At 48.7% G+C, this 21,728-nt stretch overlaps 1 long non-coding RNA gene across 1 annotated transcript in view; it reads left to right on the top strand.

Annotated features, from left to right (window-relative positions):
• The first annotated feature begins 2,610 nt into the window (after window positions 1–2,610).
• Window positions 2,611–21,728, top strand: part of LOC121155862 — a 273,089-nt gene continuing 253,971 nt past the window's right edge. Inside the window, exon 1 of the long non-coding RNA XR_005883760.1 lies at window positions 2,611–3,759. This is a non-coding gene — a long non-coding RNA (uncharacterized LOC121155862). The remainder of the gene's footprint in view (window positions 3,760–21,728) is intronic.

Raw genomic sequence — 21,728 nt, 5'->3', positions numbered from 1 at the left:
GCACATACGTCTTTCATATATGTTAAATCTATATCCACTCAAATAGCTGCATCTGTATTCACTTGGATGTCCCTAGGCCTTGAAAAATGGCTTGATTTAGGTATTATTCATGAAAGTTATGTCAGGCTGATAAAATCTGTTTTTGTTTTCTGTGTTTTTCTGCATAACTTAAACTTTAACAATGCACACATATTGTATCATTCTAGCAAGGATAAATGATTTAAAAATTTTGAAACTGATACAGCAAAATCTTCATGATGGAGATATTGAAATACTTGTTTACATTTTTTTTTTCATCTGCTTCAAAGGCAAAGAGAGAAAGAAAGAGATCTTCCACACACTGCTTCCCTCTTGAAATGCCGCCATCGGCAGGACTGAGCCAGACCTCTGAGTCTCCATGGATGTGTGCAGCAGGGGCCCAGGCACTCGGGCCGTCACCTGCCCAGGACACGTTGATGGAAGCTGGCTCGGAAGCAGAGCAGCCAGGACCACAGCTGGCACTATGATCTAGGGAGTGGGTGTTCCACCCAGCAGCTTAATCTGCACGACGGCTACAGCCAAAATGTGATTTTTTTATTGAAAAAAAAAATTCTAAATAAAGAATTTCTTAAAAGGAAAAAGGTGAATCTGAGATTATTGTAGCAGTGTTAGAAACCCAGAGAGGGCAGGTACTAGCGCCCTCAGAATGCAGGGAGCCCTGGGTGAAGGTGGTTGAAGCCAGCAGGGCTTTCTGGTGCAGACAGCCAACAGGCCGCTTGGGGTCCCAGCAGAAAGGCCCCAGGAAGGGGGATGGGGATCACATTTGGAAGCAGGGTCCCCCATGAGCTCCAGCAGGAGGACCACTTCCCCAGTGTCACAGCCCTGGCTTCTGGGCTTTCTGCTACGGTGCACCCTGGGAGGCAGTAGGTGTTGGCTCAAAGTCCCTACCAACCTCAAAGGAGACTCCGACTGCGTTCTGGACTGCGGGCTGATCCTGGCTTGGCCTTGGCATTCAGGGAGCAAACAGGCAGGGACTTTTCTACCCTCAACTCCTATCTTTCTGTTTTTCAAATAAATAGATTTTCAAATCATGTTTCAAAATCCTCCACTGCACCCAGGACACCATTTAAACAGTGTGCATACCAAGACCTCAGGGCTGCTAGAGCGCGTGCGGTGTAGTCACTCTCACACCTCCTGGGAAAACGCAGAATCAGCTGTAGCTCTGCGGGCTGTGTGTGTCCTCTCACAGGGAGCCAGGTACAGGTACACAGGGCCGGTAAATGAATGGGAAAGCAGGTGGTAGAAGAGCACGGGCTAAGACATCTCAATTTTTCAAGAGAGAATTAGGAGGAGAACAAAAGCCACCCCTGGATGGGGAGAGTGATGAAGGATGCGGTGCATGGGGAGCCCATCACTTTCGCTTCTGAGATCTTGAGATCACTCACTCGTGCATCCAAGAGGTTACCAAGTGTGACCTGCTCTGGCATCTTGCATGCGAGTCATCTTTGCCGCGGCCTAGCCGGGTGCCTGGCTCCCAGATGGGGTCAGTAAACGCCAAGCTCAAAGGAGGTGGCATCTTGCACGTTGGTTGGTGCTTTTGTAGAGAAAGCAAGATGAACATGCCCCTCGCGGCAGCTCAGTGTCCTCCTGCCCCTTGGAGAAACCTCTGGGCTTTCCAGGACACCTGCTCAATAAGGTGTGGCTCAGATCCGACTCGCGTTGGGGTTGCAGCTCGGAGAGGTGATGCCCCTGCGCTCTTTTGCAGCCCAACCCCTGGGACAGCGGGAGAAGGCCAAACCGTGGATAGATGCATCTGTCCCTCCCAGGCTTGCGGATGCTGCGTGGTACCCAAGCAGGCGCTCAGATCACTGGAGCTCAGCTGGGGGTCTGCTGCAGGAACTCCACCGGTTCCAGAGATTCTGGGTCCTTCCATTCACTGAACTGGCTTTCCCCATCTGGAAACTGGAAAGAGTCCATGCTTCAAAGACCCTGGCTACTGGAACAGGCATACACAACTGAGGAAAGCATGGAGCACATGGGAGCGAGCAACGCCGCGGGAATACCGCTGGCACGGTGCCTCTACCCCGACCCAAGCCCCGCGTGGAGCGCGCCCTCCCCCGCACCATCGGGGTCCTCCCCGCGTCCGTCCCAGAGCTGCCCTCCCGGCTCTGTGCCCCGCGCTGCCGGGCAAGCTGGCAGAGGGGCGCGCCCAGCGGCCGCAGCCAGGCGGGCGCGCGGGGCCCAAGGACGCACGCGGCGGACCGGGCGGCGCGCGCTCGCCCTCCCCCGCGGCCCGGAGCGCGAGCCGCCGTGACGTCACGGGCCACCCGCCAGCCCCGCGCTCGCCGGGCAGAGCGCGTGCGGCGGCCGAGCACATGGGCCCGCGGGCCAGCCGGGCTCGGGGCGGCCGGGACGAGGAGGAGCATCGGGGAGCCGCTAGCAGCCGCGGGTCAGGGCTCTCCCGGCACCAGCGAGTGGGTTTCCACGCGGAAAGGATGTGGGCGCCTGGGTGACCCGTAGACACGGCTGGAGCCACCTTCCAGTAAGTTCCAGTTCTGTCCTCTGCTTTTCTGGAAACTCGAGAGCATCGGCCTTGCGGGCAGAGATGCACCGTAGGTCGTCGGAGCGCGCAGAGGGTCTTTCCGATTCTGTGGTGCGTGTTAACGAGCCCTGCCCATCATCACGCTCCAGGCTGGCAGCGAATCGAAGCGTCTGGGAGGGCTGGAGGGGACGAGGGTGGCACCGAACGGCCCGCGCCTAGAGGCAATTTTGGATTTATGCACTTGATCAAAAGCCTGTTACCTAATCTCCAAAATGAGACCCCTCTCCAGTCAGTACAGAACAGGGGCCGCAGATGCGGCTTGGAGGCCCCTTTTGTGAAGCCGGAGGTCTCTGAAGCCGTCCATCCTTGGCCTTCCTTCTCCCTCTTGCCCTACCCCCTCCACTCATCCCCTCGCCCTCACCCCTCTCCGCCTGTTCCCAGGACTAGGTCAAGGTGATTTTCGATTAACTCAGTAAGTCTGTGTTTGCAAACTTTCTCCTTTTATGCCTTGTGTTTCTGGCTGTGCTGGGTGCCCTGCACCCTCCTGGTGCTGGTTCCTTTTGGATGACGGGGTGCTAGATTTTGGTTTGCCTTCCCCTTGGTTCTTGTGCTGGGGTTAATGCCAGTGTTTGTGGTCTGGGTATAGACTTTCGGGAAGCGCAGCCGTGAAGCTGTGGCTTCCATCTCAAATTTTCCTGATAGTCTGCAGGCATGGACTATTCCCTCGTGGTGAGCTCCTGACTTCAAACCGGTCCAGAACATTAGAGAAGAGAGGGGATCCCTCAACAGGGCGTAGACGGGAGGGTAAGATCTGGGGGTCGTGTTTTGCAGGGGCTAACAGCCCCTTCTTGCTGGCTGTCGCCCTCCCCAGCCTCTCCCTTTTGTCATTCCTATTCCCTGAGCTGTTTGGTTGCTGGAAAAAAAAATCATGAACAACACGTTGTGTATGGGGTACATGAGTGGGTGGAGCTTGTGGCTGGGCTGTTATAGGATGTTGCTGACCCATTTTGCATATAAGCAGTGACAAGTTGAGGCTTGTTCTCCGGACGCAGTCTCGTGGTCTTAGGTCTGTTCTCAAGCTGGGACTGGCAGAGAAGGGGGCGGCATGGATCCTTGGTACCCTCTGTGTGGAATTTCCCCATCCTCAAGGATTTAGTAGGAGGAAACCCTTCTGAGAGCAGCAGGACCATCCTGACTGGGGACATGCTAGGCTCCAGTATTCGAGCTGCATCCTGGAGGTGAGGACCTGGCTTGGGCTCTGAGGCTACACTGGAATCTTGCTTATGGGTTTGGGGATGGAAAGGGGAGTAGGGTGGGAAGGGGCATAGGGCTGCTATGTCCTGGAACTCCCAGAGGCAACTGTTGATAAGGCTGTGCTCTTCTTGCTGCTGAAGGGTGGCGTTTTTCATCTTGTGGCTTTACCTAACTAGAGTGCAGCATTTTGCATGAGCCAGCTTATCATGAGAAGTGGCAGTCAGTTTCTTTTTTGGGCTAATTTTCCTTTTCTCCTGTCTTACACCCCGCCAGCCCCATGTTGTCTATTTCCGGCAGCCTGGAACTTTGCTGAGCTGGGAAAGAATTTTCCTCTGGGTTTTGGACTATCTGGTCCCTACTATGTTTTGTGACTGCTGATCTGCAAGCTTGGTGTTCACTCGCTGTCCATGTCAGATCAATGCCCGAATCTTCTTGAGGGTTTTTTTTTTTTCTCCCACTTCGGTGGTCAGGCAGATTGCCGGACTCCAGAGCCTGTTGCCAGGCCAGAACCTCCTGCTGAAGAGGACCGCTTTTCCCTGGCAGCATAGCTAAGGCATCGCCTGGCGAACAAGGTGCCCTTCCCTCTTCTCTGTCTGAGGGGCCCAGCGTGTGCTCGGCCTCTTTCTATGGGAGCTGCGGCTCTTGGAACTTTGGTGGTCTGTGCTCTGTTTTTGTTCTCTGAATGTTTATTTATTTGAAAAGCAAAGAGAGAGAGAGAGAAAGGCTTCCGTTTGCTGATTTACTCCTCAAATGGCCGCAATAGCTGGAACTGGGTCAGGCCAGAGGCAGGAGCCAGGAACTCCATCAAGATCTCCCATGGTGGTGGCCGGGACCCAAGTTCTTGGGCCAGTTGTTTCCCAGGCTGTGCATTAGCCGGAAGCTGGTGGGAAGCAGAGTGATGAGGACCCAGCTGGCGTTCCGATATGAGATGCAGGCAGCCCAAGCAGTGGCTTAGCACATTGCACTGCAGTGCTCCGCCCCCACCCCTCAGATTCATGCTCTTGCAGAGGCAGCTGAAGGCCTGCTAGTTCATGCCTGCATGTCGCTGTGTGCGCTAGACTGTAGATGGGTCCTCTGCACACTGAGGTTTTTTTTACTATTCGTTTTAATGGTCGGTTGTAGTCATGGCACCCTCCCTGCCTCCCCCAGTGCCAGGTAGTGATCTCCCAAAGACGGTGGGATCTCCTTGAGTGCATCTGCTGTACGTGCGGGGCTTAGAACGATCCTCTGGAATAAAGCTGACTGCTGATGAGCTGTTAGATCTTCCCTAGCAGGCCCAGGGATGCGAGGCCTGACAGCAGCACGGTGCCGGAAGGAAGCCTGCAGTGGGAGCCTCCTTTGTCCAAGCAATCTCATACGTTAATAACTAATAATAACAATGGCTAATAATACCAACATAGCAGTAATATATTGTACTACATCAAAGTTCTAAGAGGCCATTTTAGAAAGCTCTTGGAAAAAGAAATTAAAATATCAGTAGAGGGCTGGGCATTGTTATCCAGTGGGTTCTGCTGTCACTTGTGCTGCTGTTGTCACATAGCGGAACAGGGGCTTCGAAAGCCAGTAATTCTGTTTCTGATTCAGCTCTTTGCTAGTGAACCGTGGAAGCCGGAAGATGGGAGACCCAAGTGGAGTTCTGCTTCTGGCTTTCAGCTTGGCCCAGACGTGGCCATTGCAGCTGTTTGGAGAGTGAATCAACGCATGGAAGGGTTTCCTGTTTGTCTCCCTCTCTGTCACCTTGCCTTTCAAATAAATAAATAATCAACTAAATAAATCTCAAGGCAAAATAAAATGTAAGTTAATTTTGGTGGCAAAAATTTTGGAATCCATGTAAGCTTTTTCATATGATGCAAATTTTAAGTACTTTTGAAGAGCCTTCCAATGAATGGATTTGATTTTTTTTCCTTAAAGATTGATTTCTTTATTTTCATGTGAGAGGGAGAGGGAGAGAAAGAGCAATAGAGAGATCCTGCACCTGCCAGTTTACTTCCATGATAGCTGCCAACAGCTGGGACTGGGGCAGGCCATACCGGGAGCTTCATCCCAGTCTCCCACATAGGTGCAGGGACCCAAGCATGTGGGGCATCTTCTGCTGCTTTCCCCAGGCCGTTAGCAGGGAGCTGGATCAGAAGTGGAGCAGCTGAGACCTGAACCAGAGCCCATATGGGGTGCCAGAGATCCGCATGGCAATTCTTCCTGCTATACTACAACACCGGCTTCAGAATTTGCATTTTTGTACCAAAAAAAATTTTTTTAAGCAATATTTCAAGAACATTTTTGAAATGTCTTCATATAATAAGGCAGAAATTTTCTTCACATTTAAATTACCCACAACCCAAGACACGTAAGAGTATGATGGGCAGTCCTGGTGGGGTTCTTGGTGTACTAGGCTCAGTTCTAAATGCTTTCTCTGCATGTCACCTCATTTAGTCTCGCAAGAGGCCTGTATGACAGGATTATTATTATCATGATTTGGCAACATCTTGGTGGTTTAAGTTGTTGCCCTGGTAACCATGGGGGAGCTGCAGAGTCTCCAGGCTTTGAGCCAGGCCTCCTGCCTCCCGGAGCCCACTATAGAAGTCAGAGGACAGTGAAAACGATTGTGTGGATGGCACTTGTGGCCCTTGAAGAGGAGGACTGAGTGTGTCCTGCCATGCCACCCACCTCGGGTGCAAGCAGAAAGCTGAATATCTTGCACGTCAGTGCTACTTGTTTGTACCTGTCAGTGTTGTGCACTGTGATGGTGCAAGTAGAGGTAGAACGGCTGAGCAGTCATTGGTTGGGCTACAGTGCTGGGAGCGTTCTGGCACAGAGGTCTGGAAAGGGGGTCTGGGAAGGCCTCAGATAAGGAGTCAGCAGCCCCTGGTGTGGCACAGAATCTGTGACCACTGACAAAAGACTATCTCAAGGTGTCCTGCTTGACTTTGTGGCCTGAATCTCTGGGAGGGTCTCGTGCTGGGAGGTAGAACTTGTCCCCTAGGCCTCCCAAAGGGGTCTGCATCGGGTTCCCACCTGACTGTATATAGAGCCTGTAGAGAACTTTGAATCACTCTGTGGTGGGTCTTCTCCAGCTGGCATCTGAAAGAAAACCGTTGTCAGATCATAAAATCTGAGAACCTCTTTTATTCTTAAATGGCCAAATCTTTGCTTGTCTCTCTCTCTCTTTTTTTTTCTTCTTCTCCCTGTTGTTTCAGGGGGAAGGGGCTGGATTCAGGGTGCCATTTTTGTCTACCTGCCTCTTTTCCACTATTGACTGTGAACTTGCTGAGAACAAGGACCTCTGGTGCTTAAGCCTGGTGCTGGAGGCATCCGGTGGCTGTCACATGCTGCCTTGTTTGGGTGCAACCAGCAGTCCTGGTTGGTGCAGTTACTGCATTTTGAGATGTGAAACAGTTTGACAGGTGGGATATGGGGAACTTGCCTGAGGAAACGAGGCAGCAGTTAGAGACACCTGCAGATACCCAGGGCAGCCGGGCAGTGTAGACTGCAGATACTTTTGGACAAACTCTTTTATCTCTCTGATGCTCAGCTTTTTTGTTTATGAAATGGGTTTGATAAAGATCCAGCCTCCTAGGTTCCTGTGAGGAGGAAACAGGTGGTGAATAGAGGTGTTTGCAGAGGGCCTGCACTCAGAGTGAGCTCGCAGGACAAGGTCACTGGTGATGCTGTTACAATGACTGGGTATTTATTATTTATTTTCCTTGGGAAGGCGGATTCAAAGGAAGGAAGGATGGAAGGAAGAGAGAGAAAGAGAAAGAAAGAAAGATCTATTTGTTGATTCACTGTCTAAATGGCCACATTGGCTGGAGTTGAGCTGATCTGAAGCCAAGAACCAGGAGCCTCTTCTGGGTCTCCCACACAAGTTCTGGGTCCCAAAGGTTTGGGCTGTCCTCAACTGCTTTTCCAGGCCACAAGCAGGAAGCTGTGGAAGTGGAGCAGCTGGGACAAAAACTGGTGCCTATATGGGATGCCAGCACGTGCACTGGAGGATTTAGCCAACTGAGTCAATGTACGAGGCCAATGGCTGGGGTTTGTCACTTGTCACTGCATGAACTAGTGGTTTTTGAATGCATTTTAATGTGCAAAGTTAGCATGCTGATTACACAGAGTGTCAGATGCCCACGACTTCACTGCAGTTCTTTGCTACCACTGAAGAGAAGTCCTGGCTGATAGGAAGGCATGCACGGGCAGGTCAGCTGTGAGGTGCTGTCAGGGCAGGCTGGCATCAGTGAAAGTCCTGCTGGGTGGGTGAGCTGTCTCCCTGGCAGACATGGTGCATGGTGCAGACACCGGAAGGCATGCTTCTGCTTTGTGTCTTCAGGACTTTCCTTGTCTATGTGACTGGCTCTTAACCTTGGCTATTCTGAGACTGGTCGAATCATGTATCCATTCACTGAGCAGTTCTGCTTCACCACGCAGTATTCCAACCTCTGGAGATCAAGTCGGGAGCAGAGAGACAAAACTCCCTGGCTTCCGGTGACTCCCTGCCTTTTAGTGTCCACCCAGTGTCGACACGATGGTCCCCAGTGAGAAGGGGTTCCGGCAGAGGCAGTGCAGGCAAGAAGTGACGGCAACGCCAACACTGTGTAGGCCTGGTGATGCTGTGAGTGATGATGGGCACTGAGCACTGAGCCTTCCATGTGGCAGCTACCATGTGATTGGCTGGTCCTAGGTTTAGCATTGTTCTTACTATCCTTTGGTGGCTCCCTCATGACCGGCAGCCTGCCTTTCTCCTATTTTCCCTCCTGAGTTTAATGTTTCTGCATAGGATTTGATCTTCCTGATGTACCCTTTCATCAGTCTTCTCCCACAAAATCACAGGGTCTGTAAGGCCCATGGCTACCAGACCCTCACCTAGCAGTGTTCGTTGTGCCCAGCACTGCTCTGGCCTGGGAACCCAGATGTGTATCCAAGTGGAGCTTATGGCATCACCAAATTGACACAGAAGGACCAGTGCACATAGAACAGGAGACCCCAGGGGTGTACTTGAGAGTCATGGGTCTCAGGGGAGCCAGGAAAGCAGTGTGCGTAGTGTCTGGATGCACGTAGAGGGCATGTCGGAGCTGTCCTGAAGGAGGGAAACGTGCTGATCTGGAGGCCAGAGTTTCAGGCCCAGGAAGAAACTGCACATAGGCCTAGAATAGGTGTGGGCCTGTGTGATGGAGGAGCAGCAAGAGAAAGAGAGGAGAGCAGCCTCGGGGAGAAGGCAGAGAGGTGATTCCATCTAATGGGGCTTCTGAAATGCTCACTCCGCATGCTCCATCAGCTTCCAAAGCCAGAGTCCTGAACCAACATGCAAGCGGGCGATGCAGGTGCCTGGGCTAGGCTGGGAGCGGTGGATATGGCCACTCTAATAGACTTATTGGATGTCCATTGCTGCATTTCCAGAATCTGAAACTGTAGTATATGGACCAAAGTAGCTGGACCCTGCCCCCTATGTGGCTGTTGAGCACTTGAAATGACAGTGACCTATGCTGTGTATGTTAAATTGATCCTGTATTTCAAAGGCTTAGCCTGCAAAATAAGCAATGTACGGCATTTCACTGATCATTTCTTCAATATTGGCTATAAATTGAAATGAAAGTAGTTCGGAAACAGTGGCTTTCTCTTTCGTGTGCAGAGTATTTTATCTATCAAGAGAAATTTTTTCATATTTTGTGGTTCAGGAACATGGGTTGATGACAAACTCCTATGAAAAAAAAAATCCTATTTTCATAGGATTTTCTACGAAAATCCTCAGATCACTTCGCACTCTGAAAAACACCAGCCTTCTCCATCTCCTAGAAATCCATCATGGGGGCCTGGCACAGTGGTCTAGCGGCTAAAGTCCTCACCTTGAATGCAACAGGATCCCATATGGGCACTAGTTCTGATCCCAGCAGCCCTGCTTCCCATCTAGCTCCCTGCTTGTGGCCTGGGAAAACAGTTGAGGACGGCCCAAAGCCTTGGGACCCTGCACCCATGTGAGAGACCTGGAAGAAGCTCCTGGCTCCTGGCTTTGGATCAGCACAGCTCCGGCCGTTGTGCTCACTTGGGGCATGAATCAGTGGATGAAAGATCTTCCCCTCTGTCTCTCTTCTTCTCTGTATATCTGACTTTGCAATAAAAATAAATCAATCTTTAAAAAATCCATCATGGGATCAATTTCTATACAAATTTGCTTATGCCTTCTTTCTTGGTTCAGCCACCACAAATTTACACAGATGTAACCTTCAAAGAGATGAAGCTCCCACAAAGTGAAATCACAGCCATTTCCCTAACAGGCCCCACCTCTGAGCTTTCACCAAGCCTTGACCTTCTTGGTTATTACCATCCTCCGCACTGGCATCCTTTCTAGTTGGTAGAGAATGGACCAGTATGTTGGGTTTAATGCAATACACTATTAAAATTAATCTTACCTATTTCTATTCTCTTTACTGTAGCTATTTTTTAAACATCTAAAATGAGGTCTCCAGATCTGTCTCCATTGGACAGCACTGCTCTGGAGCAGTGGGGGCCTTCTGTGGATTGAATAAGTGAATTCCAGGTACAGGGAATTCTACAGTGAGTGAGAAACTGTCCTTGTTTTCAAGATGCTTCCAGGGTGGAGATGCACATTGCTGTTGATAGGAGAGAGGGAAGGCAAGTGTGATGTGTCTGGAAAATGTGAAAATCCCACCCAGGTAGGGAGAAGGATGCAGGGGTCCCTAGTCTCTGCATGTACCTGACTGATGAGCCAGTCAGTGCGCAGTGGGTTGGTCATGTAAGTGTGAAATCCTTGGGACCATTGAGGTGGCTTCTGGTGTGGGAATGGTAGGTCAGGCAGCTGTGGTTAAAATACTGACATCTTCATGATCAAGCAGAAGCAATTTCAGGTGGATCCTGCAAACTGGACCCTTTCCAAGGATTCTGCCCAAGGAACCACTCTCCATGTTTAAATTTTGAAAGATAGCGGAGGCACGTGGAATGTGAAATTCAGGACAAGGAAGATCTCTGATTTGGACAAGCCAGACCTGCTCTGGTGGAACTAAGGCTAGGGAGATTTAAATGATCCATATTGCAAATGAAAGAAAAATATTAATTAGCTTAAAAATATGTAACTGTCATTTCTTGATGTGAAAGCAGTCAATACAGATCCTGTTTTATGTTTCTATTGATGCTTTGTCTTCTAAGTGGTTGCTTTTATTTTATTTATTTTTATATTCTTGAAAGGTAGAGTGCTAGAGAGAGAAAGAGAGCAAGCCAGGAACCAGGAGCTCTGTCTGGATCTCCCTGTAGGTGGCAAGGACTCAAGCATTTGGGTCATTCTCAGGCATATCAGCAGGAACCTAGATGGGAAGTGAAACAGTCAGAACTCAAATCCGCACTTCGATATGAGATGCCAGCTTCATAAGCAAGTGTTTATGCATGCCACATGCTGGCTCCTAAAACTAACCTTTGTACGGTACAATATTAGGTGTTTTGGCAAATACATACAGTTGTGTAATATGGTTGAATAAATATCATACTTAGTGTGGGGAATATTTCCATCACATCCTAAAATTCTCACCTCTCTTTTTGTGGTCACTCTTCTCCCTCACCCCCAGTTTCTGACAACCACAAATATGTTTGCTAACCTTATTAAGTTTTCTTTGCAGTGTGCCACTTTGCATGGATTAAAAGTCTATAGTTTTTCCCTTTCTGCTTACTTGTTGTGTGCATTTAAGAGTCTTCTATGCTGCCACCTGGGTCTGTGATTCTCTGGCTTTTATTGGAAGGTATTGAATCCAGGGGCATGGATACATCACTATTCTATCTCTTCAAGTTGAAGGGTATTCAGGTTGTTTTCATGAAACATGAGTTTGGTGTTTTAGAACATGCCAGAAATAGGGTGTCTGACTCAAGTGTTGGCATGGCTGGTGGTACAGGGTCTGCTGAAGGTGAGCATGTGGTAAAATTGAAAACACATATGCCTCCCTGCTGGGGGTCAATTTGAGACTTGCCAACCTGTGCTTTATATTTCTTACAGGTCTTTGGAGACAGATGTGAACAACTGATCCCAGGGCTAACAGCATTCGTATCAGGCTCACTCTCAAGAGACTGGGGGAGAACTAGGGCTAGTGGTGACAGTCCAAGTCCATTTTGACTTGAATTGATGTTGTTGTTATTTATTTGTTTGTTTATTTGTTTAAGGCAAAGACAGAGAGACCTGACTTACTCTCCAAATGCCTCTACTATTTGAACCAGACCAGGCTGAAACCATAAACCTGGAGCTCAGTCTGGGTCTCGCACGTGGGCAGTAGGCACTGCATTACTAGGGCCACCTTGGCTACCTCCCAGGATGTGTAGCATCCTTGGCCCCTGGCATCAGAAGCAGAGCCAGGAAGAGAACACAGGTATGCCTCCAGGCTGGGAAGCAGGCTTCCCAAGTAGTGCCTTCACCCCTGCTCCAAACATTTCCTCCTAATGCTTAAAAACACTAAAAATACTTTTGACACAAAACATAAAACTTTTGACATATAACCTCACCATGGTTATGTTGTGTTCTGTGATGTTTTGATACACTGTACCTTATGTAATTTTCAAATCAGAGTGAGCCTGTCTTTCCTCGGACACTTGTCACGTTTTTGTGGCAAAAGCATACAAAGTTTTTCTTCTAGCTGTTTTGAAATGCTATCTGTAGTCCCTTTGCTGGGCAGAGTGAACTTTGGTAGGAGACTGGTGTTGGAAGCAGAGCCAAAATTTGAACCCCGGTACTTCCCGATGGAACACTGGTATCCCAAGTGGTGTCTCAACTGCTGGGCCAAGCACCTACCCTTGCTTTCATAGCCTTTAAAAGATGAACATAGACACCTACACAATAAATCACTTACACATCTCAAAAATACATACAAGGGTCAAGCACAGTGGCCTAGTGACTAAGGTCCTCGCCTTGAACGTGCTGGGACACCATGTCGGCGCCAGTTCTGATCCCTGCAGCTCCACTTCCCATCCAGCTCCCTGCTTGTGGCCTGGGAAAACAGTCAAGGACGGCCCAAGGCCTTGGACCCTGCACCTGTGTGGGAGACCTGGAGGAAGTCCTGCCTCCTGGCTTTGGATCAGCACAGCACCGGCCACTGCGGTCACTTGGGGAGTGAATCATCGGATGGAAGATCTTCCTCTCTGTCTCTCCTCCTCTCTTTATATCTGACTTTATAATAAAAATAAATCAATCTTTAAAAAAAAAACCAAAAATACACACAAAGAAAGTGAACAATTGGGAGCACATACAACAAGTGCTTGTAGTTGTGAATTCTAGCTTTTTGAGTTTTCTCTAAGGAAATTTTGCCTGAGACAGGGCAGAAGTAGACTGTTCTGAGTGTCAAGGCACAGAGAGGGGCTGAAGCAGAAAGGGTATTTTGGGTTGTAGGTGGGCAAGGGCCCAGTCCTGGAAGTTCTTAATATTGAAGGCTGGTGGGTGGTATTAGGGCTGGGAGGGACCTTTCTGCTGGGTGGGTAGTGAGCTGGACTGTGCACAAGTTGGAGGCTCAGCTGTAACAGTCAAGGGGAGGTGTTGGCCCTGGCTGGAACAGTGGGGAGAGGGAGAGGATGAGTTCTTGGTGCACAGCACTGGAGGGATTCCTACAAGCCCTCAGAGGGGCATGGGGAGCTATGGAAGGGTTTTAGCTGGAGGTGAATCCAGGCTAGAGTGGGTTGACCCAAGTGTTTCTGAGATGTGTTGTAGTGAGTGTAGCTGAGGATGAAGGACCAATGACCCTCTTATTGGATGCCTGGCTTTTTCCATTGTGTAAAGGGAAGTAGGACAAGGAGGAGTCCCTGTGTGGAAAGTCCCGCTGGAAACCCTGGGAGAGAGGCTGTGAAAGAGAGGTCCCTTCTGGCATTCATCGTGGCCAGGTTTGTTTCATAATCCCAGTCCCACTTGAGTAATGATTTACCAAACCAGGGCTGGCGGCAGCCTGGGCACTATGTCCTTCAGTCTTCTCTCTCTGGGATGCTAACTGGAGAGCTCCCTGACCATGTGGTCCTTGCTTTGAATCAGACACACGCCTGTCTTGATGTCCAAGCATCTGGCTTCCCTAACTGCCCCCCATAGTTGATCTCAGCCGGTAGGGGTTCTAGGGACTTCCCACCTCCAGCTCTGTGGTCATAGCCCTTCCCCACCTCCCTTGCAGGGTGGCTTTTGGCTCAGTAACCTGTTAAGTGACGGAAGAGGAGCCAGGGTAGCTGTGCTGGGGCGTGGGACTGTCCTCTGACCTTTGCTGTGTGCGCAGTTCTGACCGTCTGAGCCTTTTCTGTCCTCTGGCCACGCCTCGGTGGCCAGGGGCTATATCTTTCCCCATGGTGACTTGACATTCCACACATGCCTTCTCTATTAGAAACACATTCCCTGCATACTTCCGCAATGCAGAAGGAAAAGCAAAGGCAGTCTGTAAAAATCCATAGTGCCACAGGAAAGGCTGACCACCCCTCCAGCAATCAACATTGGCAGGGTTCTTGGCAGCCACTACTTCAGGAAGGCTCTCACGGTCCATACCTTTTGCCCTTGACCATGACTGTGTAACTGTCTCACAGCCCCACTGTGAGAGGAGAGGGCCCTGGCTGGAGCAACCCCCCTCCTGCATGCTCCCAGCTCAGGCCCTGCTCTGAGCCCAGCGAGCCTTTCAAATGGCAAACTAGATCCTGACACTCAACCACTTAAAAGCTTTTAATGGCTTCCCATTACTAGTTGAGAACCTGCTGCATAATAGGCTCCCAGTGAGTATTTATTGAGTTGCCTAACACGTGGTGGAGCAGGGATAAAGAACGCAGCCCTCTCCGGCCTGGGATCCTGAGTCTTTCATCCTTGGCTGCTGCTTGCCTGATAGGTCAGAGGCAGCAGGTGCTTGTGGAGTGGGAAAGATTCTCAAGGTCTGGGATGATGGGATTCTCAGAGGATTTGTGTCTGCAGATTATTTTCAGAGATTGTCTTTCACACAGTGAGAGGATTAGCTGGTTTCTGCCCTTTTCCCCACTTCCTCTCCTAATGAACTCCTACTTACCCTTTATGACTTTGTCTAGGGGTCACCTCCTCTGGGAAGCATTCCTTCTCCCCAGATTGCTTCTGAGTGTGTCACCAGGCCCCCTGCTTGTGAAATATGACATATCATACCACTTTCTATTGTGCTGTAGCAGTGGGCTGCTGTCCCTGGTTGCAGACCCAGCAAGTTTTGTTAGAGAAGTACACCAGGTGGGCCCACACAACACAGTGAGAAGTAGTTCCCTGCCCCTCTCGCCTCAACACCATCCAGATAGATCTAATGTTATCAGAGCTTCTGCTTTAAGAAGTGAAGCCTTTATTTTTTTTTCTTTACTTGAGACACATACACATACACAGAGCTCTCATCCATTGGTTCACTTCCCCAAATGCCTGAAATGTCTGGGGCCAGAGCTGGAGACTGAGTCAGAAGCCAGATGCTCGACCCATGTGCCCTACGTGGGTGGCAGGGCCCCGACTGAGTCGCCTGTGCGGTCTCCCAGGCTCTGCAGTGGCTGGAATTGAAAGCTGGAATTCAGAGCAGAGTCAGAAAGCTAGCCCAGACTCTCTGATGTATGGGTGTGGTGGGCATTTTCACTATGAGGCAAAATGCTGACACTTTTTTTGAAACTTTTGTTATTATTATTATTGCCATTTTATGATACTGTTCCATAGGCCCTGGGATTTCCCTTACCTCCTCCCCAAGTTCCACCCCCCCACTAAGTTCTCCTATATTATTACTGTAATATAGTTCTTCATAAATAGTGAGATGTCCATGATTGTGGGCATGGACAATGGCAGAGTCCAGCATCCTATTGTCAAAGTATAGTAAACAGTTTCATTGGGAGTCCATCTTTGATCTGAAAGTAGAGATGCATACTGTCTTTTATCCTCACATCTGGATATGATAGTCTCCATTACATAGTTATTATATATACCCTTAAGTGAAAAGCCACAGCACAAAATCAACAACCGGAAGAAAAATGGAAATTTACAATGCCATGAAGTTAAATAACATGCTATTGGATATGATAGTCTCATTACACAGTTACGGTATGTCATCTTAAAATAAAAGCCCTGAAACAATCAACAGCAGGAATAAAAGAAGAAATTAAAAATGCCATGAAGCTAAATAACATGCTACTGAATGACTAATGTGTCACTGAAGAAATGAAAAAGAAAATCCAGACTAATCTATGAGTCAGTGAAGAATTTAATGAGAAAGTGTTTTGAAGAGATTAAACAAAATAAAAAAATCAAAATCCATGAGATATAGTTTCCACTGACTTTGTTGGTGAGCCATGCTCCTGTAGGGAACAAATAGATGGGATATTTTTAAATCCAGTTCACTAATCTATGATGTTTAATTGATGAGTTTAAACAATTTACATTCAGAGTTAATATGAATGAGTGGTAGTTTGGTCCTGTCATTTTAGCAATGGGTTGTTCTTTGATTTAGTCTTCTGTTGTCATTTTACTGGGATGTTCTTCCCATTTGCCTTTGGTTTTGGCAGGTGCTATTCCTCTTCTCTGTCAAGAGAACATCTTGAAGTATCATTTGTAGGGCAGGTTTGGAAGAGGCAAATTCTTTTACCTTTTCTTTACTCTGGAAGAATTTTATTTCATTTTCAAAAACAAAGGAAAACTTTGCTGGGTACATTATCATGGGCTGACAATTTTTTGCTTTTAGAATCTGGAATATGTGATTCTGTTCTCTTCTGGCTTGTACAGTTTCCTGTGACAGTTCAGGTGTGAGTCTCATTGCCATTGCTCTGTATGTCAATTGATTTTTTTCACGTGCACATTTAAGGATCTTTTCCTTATGTTCAATTGAAGAGGACTTGATTTTCATATGTTGTGGTGAAAATAGCTTTTGATCAAGCCTGTCGGGAGTTCTGTGACTCCTTTCATTTGATTCATTTCCAGTGTGACACATCCCTTAAATTCCTTAAACTCCTGTATTGCATTCTTCTTCTTGTTGATAAGAAGCTTTACAACAAATGTTTTGAATTCTTTATCGCCCACTTTCTCGATCTATTCCTCAGTTAACTCTGAGGTTGGCAAAGGCTTTTGCTCCTTTGCAGGGGCGTTTTCAGTAATACTCATTGTGCCTTTGTCTCTTCTTTGCTCTTGGTCATTGTACTTCTGATAATCAGATTCTTCTCCTTGGGGCAGGTTTCTAAGTTGTGTCACCCACAGGTCGACAATTCAATTTTACGTATTGCAGTTGGTACCCAGCCCTTTGTTTGCAGTCACTTGTGCCACAACCTCCAGCAAGTTCCAGGTCTGGATTCTTTTTTTTTAATGCAAGTTTTTAAAATTATTTTATTTTATTTTATTTTTTAAAGATTTATTTATTTATTGGAAAGTCAGATATACAGACAGGAAGAGAGACAGAGAGGAAGATCTTCCATCCAGTGATTCACTCCCCAAGTGAGCGCAATGACCGAAGCTATGCCAATCTGAAGCCATGGTCCAGGAACATCTTCCGTGTATTGCATACGGGTGCAGGGTCCCAAAGCTTTGTGCTGTCCTTGACTGCTTTCCCCTGCCACAAGCAGGGAGCTGGATGGGAAGTGGAGCTGCTGGGATTAGAACTGGCACCCACATGGGATCCCGGCGCATTCAAGGCGAGGACTTTAGCCGCTAGGCCACCGTGCCGGGACCCCAGGTCTGGATTCTTATGTTAGACTTTCACCATCGTCTCTGTAGCCCCAGTTCCTCGCTTACCAGTCTGTACTTCCTGTGATTCTGTGCTGAGGCTGTACCATTGTCTGTACAACCTTTCTCCCACTTTCAATTGGAGAGGTCCCAGGATTAGGGAGACATCTGGTGCCCTGTATAACTAGATTATTGGTATTGCTGATCTTGCAGGAACCTATTGGTTGCTACATGTGAGGACCACTTGGATCTATTTTGACCCGTATGATGCCAAATATGGTATTATTTTCCCTGTGGGATGGTGCAATGCACTGAGCTCAGTGAGCTTGCTCCCAGCTCAGTGCATTTTCAGCTCCCTGTTGTCTCTGAAGTCTTACCATTTTTACACAGTGTACAAATTTGTACCTGATGTGCCACTACTGGAGTTCGTAATCTGCTGGCCATCAGGTCTGAGGGCTACTCAGACTTATCTTGGGTGGAACCTGTAGGATGCCATGTTGTTGCAGTTCACTGAGCCAGAAAAGAGTTTACCCCCCAGCTCAGTGCATGCACAGTCATGCCCCATAGCCTTTGCCTCCCTATTCAAAATGGTGCCCAGTTCGACTCTAGAGCAGACTGGGCTGTTCCTGCACTGCCTGTCTGGGACCTGCTGTTCTGTCTCTGCTTCTGGTCAAATCAAATAGACAAGCAAGATTGGCAGTTCCTTGTGCAGGTTCACCTTCTGAGCTCCAGGTGGACGCCTCTTCCCACCTTGTTGCTGGTGGAATTCCAGCTGCTGGTGCAGTTCAGATCACCCCTTGCTGAATGTTGCTGGAGTATCGGTCACTACAAAACCTCACTCTGTGTACGCTGCTTTCCTGTGTCTGTCAGTCTCCAGATGTCCCTCTGCTATCATTCTGTCTTCTTTTTCTCCAGGATGTGCCCTTTGTGCTTCACACTGGCTAATGTTTCCCCGTCTGTTTAAACGTGTTCTTACCCTATGGCTTTGCATGGACTCAGTTCTGATTTTTGAGATCCTATGGGGAGTGAAGCAGAGGATGGAAGATATCTGCCTTTCCCTCTCTATAACTTTGCCTTTCAAATAAATAAACCTGAAAAAAAAAAGAAAGAAAAGTTCTCTTCTAACTTCAAAAAGTTTTCAATTCAGTTATTTTGAGGAATGCTGAGAGGTCCAATGAGCCCAGACTTTGGTGGTCCGCATGGCCCCTGGGTCAGCTGTTTGCAGCAATTGCTCTTCGGAGCTCTTTCTCCCAGGACCTGGGTGCCTGTAGATTTTGTGATGTCTTTCCTTTGTGTCTCCCAGGCAGGGAGATGATCACTGGCTCTTTGGGCCCTTCCACCCTCGTGGTGACGTTTCTCTCCTTGGAACTGTGTGCAGGAACTGCGATTGTAAAGTGCTCTTTAGCTCCCTGCATAGCTCAGTGCTGGACTGTGTGCGTGTCTGCAGAAGTCATCATTTCCTGCATTCCATACAGTGCTATTCCTTTCCTTTCCCTCTTTCCACATGTGCTGGCTTATTTATTTGTTTATTTATTTATTTATTTTGAGGAAGTCATTGCTTTTGTGTCCTGTTGGTTCACACACAATGCTGCCATGAGCAGGTGGGCAGTGCTGATTCAGCAGTCATGGTTTCCGGCCAGTTCACTGATCATGTGTCCAGCAGGGCAATAGGGAACCAGCAGAGTTTTCCGACTTCTCTTCACTGGCAGTGAATGATTGCAGCAAAACTATTTCAAGAAACAAACCTGCTCCTGTGACAGAAAGAGTGCCATCCCATTTTGTGCAGCAATCACGCCCTTGTTACTTACTGAGCACTGCAGAGAGAAAATATGTCAAGTTGTGGGAGCTGGCGTGATGCCTGGACCCGGACAGGGAAGCAGAGCTAATGGGAGTGCTGTGGCCTGTGGTCTGGAAGATGCTGCCCTTGCCTTTGAGAGACCCAGAGGGACCCAAAGGCCGTGACAATGAAGACGTGAGCTTAGTGTAGCTCGAAGCCCACATCATGCAGTATTATCATAGCTACAGTGAAATGGCTTCCTGTGGATAGTGAGCCCTGAGTGTAATTAAGAGTTTTTTTCTGTATGAATTTATATATAGGATAAATACAGGTCAAATTTCTCTTCTCCAGAATGCTTGGCACCTGGAGTGTTTGAGACTTCTCCCAGAACAAGCACTGTGCCTACGGTCTGTCCCCGTAGAACAGAAATAAGTACCTCCGTGTCTGCTCAGTGCCTGGCACCTGGTCTGGAGCAAATCTGCGCTCTGGACTTCGCTTACTTCACTGGGCACAGGAGGAACAGCAGCTCAACTCGAAGGTGTGTCAGTGTGCCCCAGGCCTTAGACCGGCGGCCGGGAGGTGGGCCTCCTGCTTCTCAGAGGGCTATACCCCCGTCCCCACATACCACCAGAGTTGGTTGGTGACAAAAACTGCACAGTTGTTGGGGCAGGCAGGGAGGAGTTGAATTCAGAGCTGCAGGACAATTGGAATCTGGCTGCTTGGGCAGTACTGTTGTCACTTAAGGTGCAGTATGGAGGGGACTGCATGCGGAGACCATGTGCCTCTGCCGGGCTGAGCCTAAAGGATCCGCTCCTCTCGTGTGCTGCACCCTTCCTAACTCTAGCATTGATTCAGCTCCAGGTGGGTGCAGGACATGGTGCTGAGTTTTGCCTTATTTAATCGTCCTAGCCAAGCATCTGGGGTAATTAATATAGTTATCACCTCCGGTTTTACAGAGGGCAGAGACTAAGGCACACTCTCTTTTAATTCCTGCATTTAAATTTTCCCATTGCAGGGAAATCTACAGAACACATACTTGGCGTCTCTATCATTTTAAGTATGCAGATGAGTGGTATCACATCCATTTCCGTTATTATGAACTATTGGTTTTCAGAACTCTTTTCTTTCTTTTTTAAAGATTTATTTATTTATTTTTATTTTGGAAAATCAGATATATAGAGAGGAAGAGAGACAGACAGGAAGATCTGTCTGCTGATTTAATCCCCAAGTGGCCACAATGGCCAGAGCTGTGCTGATCCGAAGCCAGGAGCCAGGAGCTTCTTTCCAGGTCTCCCACACAGGTGCAGGGTCCCAAGACTTCGGGCCATCCTCAACTGCTTTCCCAGCACAAAAGCAGGGAGCTGGATGGGAAGCCAGAATAAGAACCGGCACCCATATGCGATGCTGCATGTGCAAGGCCAGGAATTTAGCTACTAGTCCACCACACTGGGCCCCAGAACTCCTTTCTTTATCCCAAAATGAATCTCAGCACCCACACAGGGCCAGTGTGGTGGCATACCAGGCTCATGTTCCACTTGGGGTGTTGGCATCTTGTAGGGTGCTGGCCTCTTATATGATTGGCATGGAAACTGGGTGCTCTCTTTTGATCCAGCTCCCTGCTTGTAGCCTAGGTAGGCAGCAGAAGATGGTTCAAGTCCTTGTTCCCCTGCACCCCCATGAAGGAGACCTGGAGGAGGCTCCTGGCTGCTGCCTCCGGAGTCACCCAGCAACGGGTGTTGTGGCTTTGTTGGGGAGTGAACCAGCGGACCTTCTCTCTGTATGTCTACATTTCAAACAAAAATAAAGAAATCTTCAAACAAAAAACACCTGTTAAACCCTGGCACCTCATTCTGCAGCCCACTGTTCTGCTTCCAGTCACTGGGAATGCCACTGCCCCAGTGCCGTCTGTGTGGGAACACGCAGCACTTCTTTGTGATTATTGGCTCCGCTGATTTCTCCTTACGTCCGGATCCATCCGTGTTGTGGCCTGTGTCCCAACCTCATTGCATCTGACGGCTGAGTGGGATTGTCAGCGTGTGAGTGTGGCTTCTTCATCGATCACTCCTGCCTCCTGCGAATGTGATGATTGTAGCTGTGAACTTGACTGCACACGCGTGGCTGGGTTGTGTGGGACTCCATGCTGCACTGCTGGGAGAGCTGCGTTTCTAGCCCGCCGCAGCTGCAGTGCGTTGTGGTTTGATTTGCATTTTCCTGCGGACTGGTGATCATGAGCGGCATTTTGCATGCGCTGGTTGGCCACTGTGTGTGTTTGGAGACTTCTTTTGCGGACTTGTAGGAGTCCATAATGTATGAATAGTCTGGTTATTCATCTCGTTTAAGGTATACAGTTTACAAATATTTTCTTCCTCATTCTCTGGGTTGTCTTTTATCTATTTTGGTTAAAAAACACTGACGGTTATTTTTATTATTGGGGGAGAGATGTCTTCCAGCTGCGGACTTGCCCCCCAGGTGCCGGTGGTTGTGGGACTTGGGTTGGGTCGAAGCTTGGAGCTGAGAACTCAAACTGGCAGTGATCCAGGTGC

The sequence above is a fragment of the Ochotona curzoniae genome, unplaced genomic scaffold (assembly GCF_017591425.1).
Source record: "Ochotona curzoniae isolate NIBS_2020 unplaced genomic scaffold, NIBS_Ocur_1.0 contig_3190, whole genome shotgun sequence".
NCBI classification, from domain to species: Eukaryota; Metazoa; Chordata; class Mammalia; order Lagomorpha; family Ochotonidae; genus Ochotona; species Ochotona curzoniae.
The sequence above is the reverse complement of the archived record's forward strand: the minus strand, read 5'-3'. Positions and strand labels throughout refer to the sequence as shown.